Raw genomic sequence first — 13,066 nt, forward strand, 5'->3', positions numbered from 1 at the left:
GTGCTTTTTCTCCCTCAGTGTTTTTGGAGCATGGGGAAGTAGCTCTATTCCGCAGTGGTTTCCCCAGACCTGAGCTTGCTGATCGGGTGAGAGGACTGGCCCTGCAGTAGTACTCCGGGGCTGCCTCACACGACGCGAGCACACGGACAGCCAAGCCCCTCTGGATTTCCCTGCTGGGACCCTGCCCATCCCCGCGGGCTCCCAGGTCACGCACAGCTGTTCCCTGCCTCACCAAGCAGGAGGATTGGAGCGTGCAGGCTTCCCCAAAGCGGGACCTCAGTCTCCGGGAGCAGGAAGGCCTTTGTGCCAGCAGAAACCCCAGGCAAGGCGCTGCTGCCGCCCGGCGACCAAGACCCGGTACTGCAGGCGGGGCGCCGCGGAGGCGCCGCCCTGCTCCCCGGTGCCGTCCGCCGATAACGGCAATGCGATGCTGCGGTGCCTGCGAGGTGATGCCGCCGCGCTCGTTGCTGCCTCCCCGAAAGGAAACGCCGCTGCCCCCCCCACCCACGTGCTCCCCGGGTGCGCGCGGGTTCTCGCCGCTGCCGCCGCCTGGTGGCCGAAGCGCGGTGCTGCAGGCCGGCGTCCGTGCCCCGGCTCTGGCCCCTCCGGCGCCCCGTCGGCCTTCGGCGCATGCGCGGTGCGCGGGAGCAGCGTGACGGCGCGCCGGGCGGGGTTCCCGGCGGCGGGTAAGGGCCGGGGTCGCCGGTGGGGCGAGCGAGCTCTTTTGGTGGGTGCAGGGGTGTCTCCTGTCCGCTGGCTGTCTGGGGGTGGAGGATGGGAAGCTTTAAACCACCCGCCGAGGCAGGCTCCTAGCTTGCGGAAGGCGAGCGGGTCAGGGCAGCCCCAGGAGTTCCCCGGGAGCTGACAGAAGGGAAGAGGGAAAGGAGGAGGACCTCTTCCCCCTGCCCAGGGCGCAGATGATGGCCGCCTCCCCGGCTCACCGGAGCTCCCGCTCAGCCTCCCCTGGCCCCCTTGCCCCGTGAGCCTGCCCCCAGCCCCGGCACCTCCCCTGAAGCGTGCTGCTGTAAAATGTGTTCATCTGATTCGTGTCAATATGGAACAATGCTAGAGTCACACGGTGAAGTGTGACCCTCTAGCATTTGACCGTTCTGTTTGTGCTTGTGTAACCGAGGGCCGTTCAGTTGACTTGTTAACTGTCGTAATGGGTTTGTGCTTGTGTAACCGAGGGCCGTTAACTGTCTTAATGGGTTTGTGCTTGTGTAACTGAGGGCCGTTCAATTGTCTTAATAGTTGGAATGTTGATTGGCGATTTAAGTTAACTGTTAAGAAAGAATTTTAGTTAGGAGTAGAAACTAACACCTGCTTAGGCCAGTCAAGAGGGCGTTAGCAATGAATGCTGCATTGACAAGAAGCTTCCTAAAAAGATACAATTCAGTAGAACTTCAAGGACTAACAGTGGAAACACCCTGCTACAAAGGAGAGTGACCAAAAAGACTTGCCCCCCCACACCCGTAAAGAGCATGCGGGCTAATCTACATGGCAAGTGTGGCTAATTTAACTACGGCTGACCAACGGCAAGTGGGATGCTTATCACTGACCAATGAGTGTAAACTTAGGCGTGTTTTTACTAATTGTTATATAAACCCTGTAATTTTGTATGACGGTATGCACGTTAGGCGGAAGGATCCCCCGTGCATCCAGCGCTGCTTGCTTGTCTCTATTCAATAAATTGTAAACTTTGATTGAAATTCCGTTGAAGGCTAAATTAGTTATAACAATTGGGGGCTCGTCCGGGATGGTCTTGGTTCCTGAATTCTGACTTGATCTAGGAGTGGCGCCCCACCATTTGGTGGCTCCTGGTCAGGTTGGGTCAGGGCTAACGCCATCCTGAACCCGAACAGGGACAAGCAAGGAATTTAATTTTTATAAGCTCCCTTGCCGGCTGCAGCAGTTTGTTTTGCCCGTAATTCTGCGCGCGAAGATCCAAACGAAGACGACGGAGTCGTAAGTATTTAGGCTGTATACCGTTTGGTTGGGTGGGATTCGGTTGCCTCTGTGTGTAAGAGTGTGACTGAGACAGAACCTAGTTCTGAAGTGATTGTGGAGGTCTTCTAACCGCGGTTCCAATCTCCCGCGAGGGACTTGGCTGGTGAAGGACCGAAGTGATTCCTATAGGATTCGTGGGTGGGTGATAGGTCCTAAGCCCCCTGCAAGACACTCTTACCGGTAACCAAGGGCTGTAGGAATTGCCACAGTAAAATTCCTAGACGGGTCAGACAAATTTGAGGACCCAGGACCAGGAGAAAGGGAGCAAATTACCAGACATACCATCAGAAAGTCCATTAGGAATAATGATTAGAAATTGGAATGAAAGGGGCCCCAGAAAAGGAAAAAGTAAATTAAAATTGGTTCAATATTGTATGGTTGAATGGCCGAAGAAACCTTTAAGACCACTTGTCTTTTGGCCTGTTTTTGGATCTTTTGAAGACTGGATTTGCCAGGTCTTGAATATATATGTTAATTCAAAGGAACCTTTTAGTCAGGAGGAAAGTGATTATGCAGAATTGTGGCTCAGGACTTCACGTCCTTTTCCAGCCTCAATACTTACATTAAAGAAAAGAGATGAAAACTTTGAGGAAGAAGAAGGAGATGAAGATGAAAAAGAAAGGGAAAAAGATGATAAATGGGAACCACTGGATAACCTGCCGCCCCCATATCTTAATAATCCACCTCCGGTAGCGGCTTCCCCTCCAGTGGCCATAGTACCTCCACCAGTCCCACCGTTATCCCTGCCTCCCCCACCAACAACACCGGAATTAGATCAACCGCCGGCTGCATGTACGAGAAGTAGGACTGCTATATCTGAGAGGGCTTCTCTATATCCTTTACGAGAAGTACCCCTCGGAGGCAATCAGGGAGGCATCGGGTTTGTGGCAGTCCCATTAAATACCACAGATGTAAGGAACTTTAAGAAAGAAATGGGGACCCTATTGGATGATCCCCTCGGAGTAGCTGAAAAACTAGACTATCGTGGCCTGAATGAAGTCACTCCACCGTTGAGTGCTGCTGTGCCAGACATGCTAGAACTTCAATACGAACTGGAGTCAAAGGCAGCCAAGTGGTATGCCACAATTGATATTGCTAATGCGTTCTTCTCAATTCCTCTGGCAGCAGAGTGCAGGCCACAGTTTGCTTTCACATGGAGGGGCGTCCAGTACACCTGGAATCGACTGCCCCAGGGGTGGAAACACAGTCCTACCATTTGCCATGGACTGATTCAGACTGTACTGGAACAGGGAGAAGCTCCAGAACACCTTCAATACATTGATGACATCATTGTGTGGGGCAACACAGCGGAAGAAGTTTTGAGAAAGGTGAGAAAATAGTCCAAATCCTTCTGAAGGCTGGTTTTGCCGTAAAACAAAGTAAGGTGAAGGGACCTGCACGAGAAATCCAGTTCTTAGGAATCAAATGGCAAGACGGTCGTCGTCAGATTCCAATGGATGTGATCAACAAAATAGCAGCCATGTCTCCACCAACTAGCAAAAAGGAAACACAAGCTTTCTTGGGCGTTGTGGGTTTTTGGAGAATGCATATTCCAAATTACAGTCTGATCGTGAGCCCTCTCTATCAAGTGACCCGGAAAAAGAATGATTTCAAATGGGGCCCTGAGCAACGACAAGCCTTTGAACAGATTAAACGAGAAATAGTCCATGCAGTAGCTCTTGGGCCAGCCCGGGCAGGACAAGATGTAAAAAATGTGCTCTACACTGCAGCCAGGGAGAATGGCCCTACCTGGAGCCTCTGGCAGAAAGCACCTGGGGAGACCCGGGGTCGACCCCTAGGGTTTTGGAGTCGGGGATACAGAGGGTCTGAAGCCCGCTATACTCCAACTGAAAAAGAGATATTGGCAGCATATGAAGGGGTTCGAGCTGCTTCAGAAGTGGTTGGTACTGAAGCACAGTTGCTCCTGGCACCCCGACTGCCAGTGCTGGGCTGGATGTTCAAAGGAAACATCCCCTCTACACACCATGCAACTGATGCTACGTGGAGTAAATGGGTTGCACTGATCACCCAGCGGGCTCGAGTAGGAAACCCCAGTCGCCCAGGAATCTTGGAAGTGATTATGGACTGGCCAGAAGGTAAAGATTTTGGATTATCACCAGAGGAGGAGGTGACACGTGCTGAAGAAGCCCCACTGTATAACAAACTGCCAGAAGATGAGAAGCAATATGCCCTGTTCACTGATGGGTCCTGCCGCCTTGTGGGAAAGCACCGGAGATGGAAGGCTGCTGTATGGAGTCCTACACGACAAGTAGCAGAAACTGCTGAAGGAGAAGGTGAATCGAGCCAGTTTGCAGAGGTAAAGGCCATCCAGCTGGCCTTAGACATCGCTGAACGGGAAAAGTGGCCAGTGCTCTATCTCTATACTGACTCCTGGATGGTGGCAAATGCCCTGTGGGGCTGGCTGCAGCAATGGAAGCAAAGCAACTGGCAGCGCAGAGGCAAACCCATCTGGGCTGCCACATTGTGGCAAGATATTGCTGCCCGGGTAGAGAAACTGGTTGTAAAGGTATGGCATGTGGATGCTCACGTCCCCAAGAGTCGGGCCACTGAAGAACATCGAAACAACCAGGAGGTAGATCAGGCTGCCACGATTGAAGTGGCTAAGGTGGATCTGGACTGGCAGCATAAGGGTGAACTATTTCTAGCTCGGTGGGCCCATGACACCTCAGGCCATCAAGGGAGAGATGCAACATACAGGTGGGCTCGTGATCGAGGGGTGGACTTGACCATGGATATTATTGCACAGGTTATCCACGAATGTGACACATGCGCTGCAATCAAGCAAGCGAAGCGGGTAAAGCCTCTGTGGTATGGGGGATGATGGCTGAAATATAAATATGGGGAGGCCTGGCAAATTGACTATATCACACTCCCACAGACCCGCCAAGGCAAGCGCCATGTGCTTACAATGGTAGAAACAACGACTGGCTGGCTGGAAACGTATCCTGTCCCCCACGCCACTGCCCGGAACACTGTCCTGGGTCTTGAGAAACAAGTCCTATGGCGACATGGCACCCCAGAGAGAATTGAGTCAGACAACGGGACTCATTTCCGAAATAGCCTCATAGACACCTGGGCCAAAGAGCACGGCATTGAGTGGGTGTATCACATCCCCTATCATGCACCAGCCTCTGGGAAAATTGAACGGTACAATGGACTGTTAAAAACTACACTGAGAGCAATGGGGGGTGGGACATTCAAGCACTGGGATACACATTTAGCAAAAGCCACGTGGTTAGTCAACACGAGGGGATCTGCCAGTCGAGCTGGCCCTGCCCAGTCAGAAATCCTACATACTGTGGAAGGGGATAGAGTCCCTGTAGTGCACACAAAAAGTATGCTGGGCAAAACAGTCTGGGTTCTTCCTGCCTCCGGCAAAGGCAAACCCATTCGTGGGATTGCTTTTGCTCGAGGACCTGGGTGCACTTGGTGGGTGATGCGGGAGGATGGAGAAATCCGATGTGTGCCTCAAGGGGATTTGATTTTGGGTGAAAACAGTCAATGAACTGAAATGGCACAATGTGAACTGCTATATAATACTGTGTGTCACCTCTGTGTTGTATCAATGATATCAGAGTACGAGCCTCCCAACCCATGGAAGATCAACTATGAAACAAGCCGTGCAGCAGTGATGGAACGATGACTGACTCGGTATGCAGCAACCCACCGCCACACACCATCTCTCCCACCCGGAAAGACTGATACAACAGATGGAGCCCAGAGTCATGGACTGGGTGAACTCAATGGACATTTTAATGGACATTTTACAGGGAAGATCCATGAACTAAGGGAATGATGTCTGTGTATTATGTTAAAGGATGGGAAGGGGAGGGGTGGTGGTTGGTACGGTTGTATTGCATCATATGGGACCTGGGCATGGTATAAATGGTATGGAATAAGGGGCGGAGAATGTGCTGGTTTTGGCTGAGAAGGGGTTAATTCTCCTCACTGTGGGGGTCGGCTACCTTTCCAGCTTCCCGCGCTCTGCCACGTGGCGTGGCAGGGGGGGCTGGGAGGGGCAGGGCCATGGTGGGGGTGGCTGACGCCGACTGGCCAATGGCAGGTTCATTCCATACCATGGGACACCATGGCCAATATATTGAGGGGGGGCAGTGGCAGCGCGGAGGCGGCGCGGCGTCGGGTCGGCGGGCGGTGAGCGGCTGCGGCACGTGCGGTTTGTTTCGGTGGTTCGTTCCCCCTCCCCCTCTCCCCTCCCTTCCCCCTCCCCCGGGGCTTTGCGCCTCTCGTCGTTCTCCTTTACATTGCATTTCTACTGTTGTTTCTTTTAATTTTAATTATTAAACTGTTCTTATCCCAACCCACGAGCGTTACTCTTCTGATTCTCTCCCCCATCTACCGGTGGGGGAGTGAGCGAGCGACTGTGTGGGGCTGAGCTGCCGCTAAACCACAACAGCAGGGAAGGAGTGGTGTGTCCAGAAGCCCCTGCGGAAGGAGAGTGGTAGAGCCGACAGGTGAGCATTGGGTTCTCTCTGGGCTCAGGTGGGTGATTTCCTTGTTGGAGCTGAAATACACCATTACACTCCTCCAGGTGAAATCTTTGTTTGCTTAACTTATTAAGGCTCAGACTAGGTTTTTTTTCCGTATCTTTCAGAAGTAGAAGGTTGAAAAGTCAATTGTTTGGTTAGAGCTTTTACCTAATTGCTGAAGTTTCTGTCAAATCTTGACTTTCTAATAGAACAGTTGGATAAGCAGGTAGCCTTTAATGAAAATAATACAAATGGCAAGTTTTGGCATATTTGAAAGTTGATATGCAGAGTTCAGAGCACTTTGGCTATGAAAATGTTGCTCACTTGTTAGAGGTGAGGGCGTGGTTAAGGCCAGTGAGCAACATAGAGCAGAAGACAAGAAAATTAAGCATAAGCCATAAAGTCAGAACCACAGACTCAATCCATTCAACTGATCACAGGAACGCAGCCAGGAAACCTTGTCACCAGCTGCTGCTTTGGGAAGGAGCTGGTTGCTGTTCCTTAGAGGGGTCCATCTGGGTACACGCTGGGAGAAGGACACAAGAGAGAGATACGGTTTCAGATGCAGCCGTTGTTCAGCTTTTCCAGTTTGGTTTCCTAAAGGGCCATTTCGATGAGGATGCCTTGTGATTTTTATAAAGCTGTTAACAAAAATGTAGGAGAAATAGACATTCTGAGGACAACAGAACAGAAGTGCACTGAGAGTTGTGTACCAGAAATTCTCCTCTGGTAGCGGTGTCTGGAAAATGAGAGTGTTGTGTGATGGGAAATGGGAGCACAAATTAGTTGTCCCCTTGGGCCACTTGGAGACTGGTGTCTGAAAGTCTCTCCTCTCCTGTGAGGAGAGGCACTTGGCTGACTTACCAGCTTACTGTGGTTTGTCTCTAGTTAAAATACACACATTCTGTGGCAGCCTTGCTAGTGTGCTCCTAAATGCCACTGTAACAAAAAGGAGAGCGTTTTCTGCCATACTGGGGAGAATGCTCTTGGAAAGGTTTCTTCCTGGTTTTTTGCTGGTGGAGGACATTTTCTCCCAGGAATTAAAGGGCTGCCTAGGCCAAAGTGAATTTTCAGATGTCCACTGTGAACTAGATTGTGCTGGGGGATAGCTCTCACAGATACCAGAAAATGCAGTGAGTAGAACTGCACAGACCGTTGTTTGTAATCAGCTAGGACAGAGTTTAAAGCAGTCTCCAGCCTCCCCTAAACTCAGGGGCAAGGGAGTCCTTTGAGTTGCTCAGTGTTGCTGCTGAAAGAGTCCTTCGTGGAGCCACAGTAACTCTGCAATTTCCTCACCGCTCAAGCATGGTCAGAGCATCAAGTACCATGACGTTCCCATTGGCATTTCACACGCTGTTACCCAAGTACTTGTTTTGGGATGAAAACCTTGTCAGTCCAGTGTTGCGTATTTGTTGTGGAATCCTTTATGTTCATTCCCTGATGCTGGGAGATCCTGACAGATGCTGTATTTATTCCTTTTGCACCAGCAGATGCTGAAGTTGTGCTCAGCACCACAGAGTACCATGACTGGATTACAGACGGCATGTTTCTTGCAGTTTTCTCTCCATTTCTAGCAGGACAAAGGTACAGGCTGTTTCCCTGTAGTTTGATAATATTGACAGCTACAGCTAGTTCCTAGATAAAACAGACCTCTCTTTATAAAACCAGTATTACCTGACTGAGAAATGAATGATGGTCTTACATATCAGTATGACCCAAATGCTTATATGCTTTAGCGCAATGGTGAAATGATTATAATAAAAGGAGAGGGGTAATATGATTAACTTTTTCAAATCCAACTTTGATACTTTAGTGTTGTAATCCCTTAACACTGTAGGGGTACCGCAGCATTTTTGTGACGCAAACCATTTTCAAAGGAGGCTGTCAACTTCCATATGTAACAGTTTGCCTGTTTCTTAAGCAAGAAGGAAAGAAAGAAGGAAAGACTTTTTTTTTTTTTTTTAACCAAAACCCCAACACAGTGAGCCCTGGACAAATAAGGAATTAGGAGCTGGTGTCATATGAGCACTGGCAACTGCAATATAATTCTGTCCAGGAAAAAGTGAAGGGGCCATCATTTTGTGTACAGTGTGAATTGGATTCCAGATCTCCCTCATTATGTTAATTGCCTTACCAGTTGCACTGGAGGTGTCTGGAGCTGTTTGCATTTTCTTAACAATCCCATTAGTTTTAGAATGCAAAAAAAGGGATGGGGGCGTGGGGTTGATGCATTTAGTAATGTCTAATGAAGTTGGTCTGAAAGGCACGCTTTAAATCTTAGCTCCCCAGTGTTTGCAGAGCATTTTGTTTTCAGTCTGTACAGCAGTAACCAAATATGACAAGAAACTGCTCTCAGCTGCTACTTTTCCCCAACCCAAATGAGGAAAACTCATCTTAGGAATGATCAAAATGAAGTGATAAAGTTGTAGGCAAAAAAAACCTTCAAAGCCATGTGAATGGCATCTCTGTAAAGCATGAATGGTCTCCACAAGAGGTTTGTAATGCAAGTCCTTCTAGGCAGCGATGTGAGAATTTTACAGCTGGGAAGACAGAGTGCCAAAGTCACGTGGCCTTAATGGTATCAGGACCAGATTTTAGAAGGTGCGGGGTTTCCTAGATGATTAGAGAGTCCTGTTAAAATGCATGTATAACATCTTAGGCTACTGAATACTTCTGAAAATGTGGTCCCTGGGGAAAAAAGCTGAGTTCATAAATTATGTGTAGTACATCAAATCTGAATATTTTTTCTGTGAATACAGTGTCTGTTGGAGAAGAGCTTAATGCACATCTTCATGTCATGAAGGAGTTGTCAGCTGACACATTAACTCAATCTTCCTAGTGTGGTAATCTCAAGAGTGTTTAGTAAAAAGAACACAAAAAAATTCTCCAAAGGCATACAGTTCCCTGGCTAGAGGTGAGTCTCTCTCTTCGGACCTTAGGAGGTCTCAAGATGATATATGTAATCAAGGAAAGTAATTGCTGAAGACAAAGGAAGAAGGTGAAGGAAGGGCAAGAAGAAGGCTTTGTGGAATTTATAGTCCAAGAGCCTGATAGTATTTCTAGACAGTGCCGAACTATTTTGAAGATAAACTGCCTGAATCATTAGTCATAGCCTTATTGTGTGGGTTCGGAGCTGCACTACAGGATTTACTAGTGGCATACATCTCTAAATCATGACCAAAACAAATGGTGGCTGAACTGAAGAATCAGTGCAAGCATTTATTTTGGCGCTTTGCATGCTTACACTGAAAAGATATGTTGGGGAAGATTAACCTATGTAACAACCGTGGGCAGTGGAAACAAAAAAATATTTATACAATATAATAATATAAACAGTAGACATACAAATACATACAATATATACAAAAAATATTTGTATAAAACATCACCTCAATTTCAGAAGGTATTAGGTTTCAACAGGAGTTAGTAAACAGAGACTAAAAGCCCACTGAGATGCTTCTTGTTGAAAAAGGTCTCCCAAAAGCACCTCTGTATATCGAAGGCAGGGATCTCTAGGAAGGGAGTTTTGAAGCACGTGTCATTTCGTTTCTAGCATTTAAACCATAACATTTGGCAAGCTCAAATGAGACATTGAAAGTGATAGTCCTTATGTCTGTTTAAGAGGAATGAAAAAGGTTTTTGATGAAAGGCTGAAAAAACGAGAGACGGGAGATGTGAAGTCTTCTTACATCTGGTGAGATGGAATTGCTGCAGGAGGGATTCTGTACAAAGGAGGTGGTTCTATAATAATACACAGTATTCAGGCAGACTGAACAGCCAGCTGTAACTTCTAGTTGAATGCAGGTCTCCCATCCCATCAGAAAAGCCCCTTACTGTCCATTTGTGACTTCTGGTGCCTCAGGCAAGCTATTTCAGAAGAAAATCTGTTCCAGAGCAGAAAGCGTAATGTACAAGAACCCAGAAAGTAACTTTCTCTGTGAGTTCTGGCAGGGTTATTCACTGCCCCACCCCCGGTGCCTTTAAAACCCATCAGTTAACATGAAAGGACTTGGTAGAAAGAGAATACCTGAGTGAAAGTGATTATTGCAGATGATGGTCTAATCTCTTTCATGTAGAGTTGTAAAGAGAGTTCCTGAGAGACTTCCACACAGTGTGATCCTGAATTAAGTTTTAGACTGTAGCAATAACATTAAAATTAAATAGGCAGCAGGTCAAATCATATCCTATTAAGGCTAACTGCTGGTGATTAGTCCTTTTAAGTTTCATTTTTTTTATTGGGGAAAGAGGAAGAATAAACAAATCTGTGAGTCTTGGCTATTTCAACCACCTAAACAGGCCAGTTTTCTGTCAGAATTATTTGCAGATGTGCTGTTTTTATAGAGCAGGTGGGCGTAAGTGTCCTGTATGCTCAGAACTTCTGGGAAGTTACTACAAACTGCCTGTGTCCATGCTCATTATGGCCTTGACCTAATTTTCCCTCAGGTGAGGCATTCTAGGTATAATATATGTACATGCATTGCAGTGCAACTTTGTGGTTGCAGTGACATTGAGGAAAGGACAGTGTGTTTTGACATCCTGTTAAAAGGGTCCAAACGGAAAAGAAGATTCTGCTCTGTAGGGCTACTGGCAGGTTTGGAGAGAGATTAAGTACAAATCTCCAGTTACTGTGTGTATCATGTTGATTATAATTGTGACTAGATCCTGGAAGTTCCCTACCTGGTGTGCGTGGGGGCTTCAACACATCAATGGTTTGCTTTGCTTTTCCTGTGTGTCCTGGTTTCAGCTGGGATAGAGTTAATTTTCTTCATAGTAGCTAGCAGGGGACTTTATTTTGGATTTGTGCTGAAAACAGTGTTGATCATGCAGAGATGTTTTAGTTGTTGCTACATAGTGCTTACACTAGTGAAGGACTTCTTCAGCTTCCCATGACCTGCTGGGTGCACAAGAAGCTGGGAGGGGACACAGCAGGGACAGCCAACCCAAACTGACCCAAGGTATGTTACATACCATATGGTGTCATGCTCAGCATATAGAGCTGGGGGAAGGAGGAGGAAGGGGGGGATGTTGGGAGTGATGGTGTTTGTCTTCCCAAGTAAGTTACCCATGACAGATCCCTGCTTCCCTGGAGATGGCTTAACACCTGCCTGCCAATGGGAAGGAGTGAATGGATTCCTTGTTTTGCTTTGCTTGCATGTGTGGCTTTTGCTTTACCTATTAAACTGTCCTCATCTCAACCCAAGAGGTTCCTCACTTTTACTTTTCTGATTCTCTTCCCCGTTCCACTGGGGGGGAGCAAGTGAGCGGCTGTGCGCTGCTTGGTTGCCAGCTGGGGTTAAACCATGACAGATGTACAGCTATAATGTTTAATAGCAATATCCAAGTTATGACAGCAATAGATTTAGGACCTTGTCAAAAGCCCAGACTGTTGCAGGTAGCTGGAGGTTATAAGGAGGAGCTAAAATCAACTGGAGCTTCAATGCAGTGCTGGACTTCAATTAGCTGCAACTGTAGTAAGCAGGAGCTGGAATGAGATGGGGTGTCCACTGTCTGGAGCATGCATTAGCCAGAGACAAAACTGCCTGCAGCTGTAACCAAGCAGGGTCTGTGGTTAAGCTGGAGCATCCTTCGGCTGGACAGCAGGCATGCCCAGCATGGCTGAAGAGTGGCCAGGCATAGGCAGGGCTGTCCCCAGCAAGTGGCTGTGAGCAGCAGGGAGGCAAGTCATCCTGCCAGTGGGGAGCCTGGCCTCTTCCCTGGGGGACTAAGTCCACGCCACGCACCTTTCTCTGCGTGGAGGGTCTCTCCTCGTCCTGTTTCTGAGGGCAGAAGTGAGGTGTGGGGGTGCCCCAGCTCTCCTGGGGCAGCCCCGCTGCGAGGGGGCATGGCAGAGGCAGCAGCACGAGGCAGCGGTGTCTCCCCAGTACCTGGCTAAGGGGAGAGAAACTGGATGGTGGGAACTCCTGGGGTGCCTGGCGTGGCCCCACGCGACCCCTCTGGCAGAATCGTCCCTGTGTTCTCACCGTTGGCTGGGTGTGACAGACGGGTTCATTTTTTGCCGCCTCTTTTCCTAGTGTCACCTTCTCCATCGTGTGAAGAAAATCCTGGGTGCCTGATTCCGCTTGCCGCTCAGGTCATTGCACGTATGGGGCTCGGGCAGCAGGGAGAAATGCTCGTGAGTTCAAGGACACTACAGGTGGTCAATATCAAACGCAGAGAAAAGGCAAATCTGCTGCGGCTGAAAAATTGCAGTCGGCAGAGCATGTTCTTGGACTGGTCCCTCAGTCATTACAAATTTTTTCCTTTCAGGTAAAAGAAAGAAATCTCACCTGTGATAAATTAAGAGCTGCCTGTTAACCTTCTTTAGGGTCAAGTGTTTCTCTTTGTTCCTACTAATCCTATGGGCAAGTTGGAAATAGCCTTTTATTTTCATAGGCATAACTAAATTTCTAGTGATCTGTGGCATCAGTATAGTTAACTTTTGAGCACATAGGTGCCATTAGAAATGTAATGAGTGAAACACGATGGCAACTGATGCTGTTGTGATGGACAAAGCTTATATTGCTCAGTTCTGTACATACGCATTAGGTTTC

At 48.3% G+C, this 13,066-nt stretch overlaps 1 long non-coding RNA gene across 1 annotated transcript in view; it reads left to right on the plus strand.

Annotated features, from left to right (window-relative positions):
- Positions 1–640: 640 nt before the first annotated feature.
- The window catches only part of LOC142057008 (uncharacterized), a 100,116-nt gene continuing 87,690 nt past the window's right edge, over positions 641–13,066 (plus strand). Inside the window, exons 1-3 of the long non-coding RNA XR_012660517.1 lie at positions 641–686; positions 8,006–8,099; positions 9,275–9,429. This is a non-coding gene — a long non-coding RNA (uncharacterized LOC142057008). The remainder of the gene's footprint in view (positions 687–8,005; positions 8,100–9,274; positions 9,430–13,066) is intronic.

This window comes from Phalacrocorax aristotelis, chromosome 5 (assembly GCF_949628215.1).
Source record: "Phalacrocorax aristotelis chromosome 5, bGulAri2.1, whole genome shotgun sequence".
In the NCBI taxonomy this organism is placed as follows: domain Eukaryota; kingdom Metazoa; phylum Chordata; class Aves; order Suliformes; family Phalacrocoracidae; genus Phalacrocorax; species Phalacrocorax aristotelis.